Source organism: Lipotes vexillifer, unplaced genomic scaffold (assembly GCF_000442215.2).
Source record: "Lipotes vexillifer unplaced genomic scaffold, Lipotes_vexillifer_v1.1 scaffold591, whole genome shotgun sequence".
Lineage (NCBI taxonomy): Eukaryota > Metazoa > Chordata > Mammalia > Artiodactyla > Lipotidae > Lipotes > Lipotes vexillifer.
The window spans coordinates 3045200-3048684 of NW_006791954.1; the positions used below are offsets into that span (position 1 = coordinate 3045200).

The following is a 3485-nucleotide window of genomic DNA, read 5'->3' on the forward strand; positions in this document are numbered from 1 at the left end:
CAGGACATAAGATTGTCAGCAGGGGCAGGGAGAGACCAGATTTGGTAGCCAAGAGATCTTCTACAAGCCATGTTCTGTTATGCTGTCTATCCAGTAGAGTCTATGTACTCTAGGATTGTTACAAGAATAGAGGACGCACTTCTTTACACTTGTAAAGGCCACAGCATTAACTTCATCCTACCACACCCCTTCACATTCTCCTGAGTTTAACTGCTCCATTGATAGATGAAGGAACTGACCTATCAGAAAAGCAACAATCATCTCACCCATCCTCATTCATCTCAAATATTTTAAATGTTTTGTATTTTTTTCTTATAAGCTGTTTCTTTTCACCTCTCCTCCATTATCTTGTATTCTATGTTGTCTTGAGACTTCTCCCATTAAGCCATCAGCCATTCAGTATACTGTTTTCTTAATTTCTTTGTCAGTCTAATAAGCATTGAGTATATCCATAAGACTAGTATATATTATACAAGGTAGATAATCAATCCCCTAATAAGAGTGGATTAAAATTGCAGTGTAATGTAATATACCTGTACAGTTTGTCAAATTTATGATAAAAGTTAAGGTTGTTTTGGGGTGAGGAGGCGGATGTCTCAGAGGACCAAACTGGTATGATCAGCCAAACCATGGCAAGATTTTATCTCTTTCTTGGTTGTCATTTTAATTGGTGTATAGCATGTCTGCTGGCAGCTGCTGGCAGCTTCCTGAGAAAGCACAGATTATGATAGTAAGCTATGTTCCTTCTCTGTTGCTAATTCCACCCCAGCGTTGGACCAGAAGTTCAGTAGTGAAAGCTACAGGTGCCAGATATCAGCAACAAAATCAGAGGAGCAGAGTTCTTTACAAATGGCAGTAAGAGCCCAATTGACTTTCCTGACACTGCCATCTATCGCAGTTTGCCGTCAATCGTACTGTTAGAGCAACCTGATTTAGGTTCCTAGGGAAAACAGTTGTTTGGCCCAATATTTCATTAACATCAGGGTCTCCTGTCTCAGTCTTGCATTGGAAACCAAACACCTTAACCACTTTGCTTGCACTCGGGTTGGTACAAGAAGGCATGGTCCATCTTGAGTGGGTATTTTCCATTACCACAAAAGAGAGTCCTGTTAAAAACAACAACTCTGAGATCCTAAAACTAGTATTAAGTAAGAAGAGATTAAATTCTCATCAGCTGATTTCATTATTCAGTCAAAAATGATGCTATAGGGCTTCCCTGGTGGCACAGTGGTTAAGAATCCGCCTGCCAATGCAGGAGACACAAGTTCTGGTCTGGGAAGATCCCACATGCCGCGGAGCAACTAAGCCCATGCACCACAATGCCTGAGCCTGCACTCTAGAGCCCGCAAGCCACAACTACTGAAGCCCGTGTGCCTAGAGCCCGTGCTCTGCAACAAGAGAAGCCACCACGAGAAGCCTGCGCACCGCAACGAAGAGTAGCCCCCGCTCGCCACAACTAGAGAAAGCCCATGCGCAGCAATGAACACCCAATGCGGCCAAAAATAAAAATAAATAAATTTATTTAAAAAATGATGCTGTAAGTATAGATTCAAAATTATAAATTTATTACCAAAAGCTTTTTATTTTCTTGCTGAGAAAAAAATTACTAACCCTACAAATGTGGCTCCAAGTCCAGGACTCATTTGGATAATAGAGTTGAAAACTTGATTTAAAGCTATAAAACCCCTCCTACCCCCCCAAATTGCACACTACAGAGACATTCTTTTCAAAGGGATTCCTTACTTCCTGAAATTCATCCTTAGAAAATGCAAGATAAGAATTCACCCACAACTGCCCACTGTCCCAAAAGGCTTTACTGCTTCCCATTAATAAAATATAAAATAACATTCTCTGTAAGGAAATAACACATTCATCTTTCTTTCCAACCTTCTGATTTCCACTAAAAATTTTAACCGAAGAATATTAGGGAAAAGGAAAATGATTGAATATCTTTAAAGCTATTGCCTGGGTCCAGTGTGACTGTATGATCTTCTAATTGTGGAGACCTAACAGTTAGCTGGGAGAACACAGGTTTTTGCAGACTGGCAAGCTTGCGTTGATCACTAGTACTGAGAGTTATTTGCTGTTTAACTACTTTGCCTAATTTTTCGGTGCCTGCTTTCTCATCTGTAAGATGAGTATATTACCTAGGATAGGGAGCTATTTGGAAGACAAATTAAAACATCTGACAGGGAATTCCCCGCCGGTCCAGTGGTTAATGCGCTTTCATTGCCGAGGGTGCAGGTTCAATCCCTGGTCGGGGAACTAAGATCCTGCAAGCCTTGTGGTGTGGCCAAACAAAACAAAAATATGTGACATGCAAAATGTCGGACTAAGACCTCTAGAGATCCAAAGCATCAGGACTGTGGTGCCCAGATCAATCAAGATATTAGTAGAAAACAGAATACACTAAAACTGGGTAATTTGAGAAAGGTTTAATAAAGGGACTGTTTACAAAGACATGGGCAGAGTTCAGAGAAACCAACAAGGAATAATGGAGTTATCCAGAGCTAGTAAATGAGTGGTCCTTTCTATCCCTAGATCTGAAGGGCCAAAGTGAAGGAGCTAGAAGCTAGAGAGGCTGCTTGATAGGAGTCGCAGTCCTTGGTAGAGGGACTCAGACAACCTATGTGACCTGGCAATTTAGAAGCCAGGGGAACAAACACCCTAGCTTCTAAATATCCATTCCTCAGCCTTTTGATCTTCTGAGGGTGTTACTAATTGGATCAACACAACCTGAAGTCAGAGGGCAAAGGAGCCTGTTAATGCCATCCATGGGGGTCAATACCTCCTGGGACGCAGAGCAGGGTGAAAAGCAGTTCTAAAGAGGAAGTGGAAGATACCTAGCACAACCTCTTCCCCAACATAATTCAAACTGCTAAACCAGTATACACAAAACTTTCATGTATGCTGAAACTAAAATAACTTCTTTCCAGAACTTGATTGTGAGTTCTTTAATTAAAGCAGAATTTCTTTCAGTCTTTTTGATGCCCCTGCTTTGCCAGTGGCACATGCCTAGATAAAAGGAAGCCTCAATAAATGGGAACTGGCAGGCTCAAGTTAACTCCTGAATGCTGACTCTAAGAGACTTTTGAGTTAACCGAGAACTAATTTAGGAGGAATCTTAAGATTTTTCTGGTTAGGTACTATTCATTAGGAATTCAGCAACTGGATTTTCTTAGACTCAGAAAAATCCTATGGTAGTAAAACTTCTTATAATCCTACTGAATGATAGGAAAGGTTTTAGTTGCTTATCAGAGAGAATAAGGACATCAGGACATCAATTTCACATTGACATTTTTATTAACGCCAACTGTTTTTTAATTATTTTTTTTAAAACAATAGCACAAAAATGTTTCAAGGAAGCAGTCTCACAATCTGATGACCTTCTGAAATACAGTTAAGCCACACCAAATATGAATTCCTGTTAATAACACACAAAAATATTTTTTTTTAAGAAAAAGAAAAGAAAAAAGGTAGGGAAA

The 3485-nt window shown here is 40.1% G+C and overlaps 1 protein-coding gene across 1 annotated transcript in view; it reads right to left on the minus strand.

The window, feature by feature from the left end:
* Positions 1-3303: 3303 nt before the first annotated feature.
* Positions 3304-3485, minus strand: part of NPEPPS (aminopeptidase puromycin sensitive) — a 101219-nt gene continuing 101037 nt past the window's right edge. Inside the window, 1 exon segment of the mRNA XM_007465136.1 lies at positions 3304-3485. This exon segment is cut by the window's right edge and continues 1261 nt beyond it. The gene's annotated coding sequence lies outside the window, so the exon portion shown is untranslated.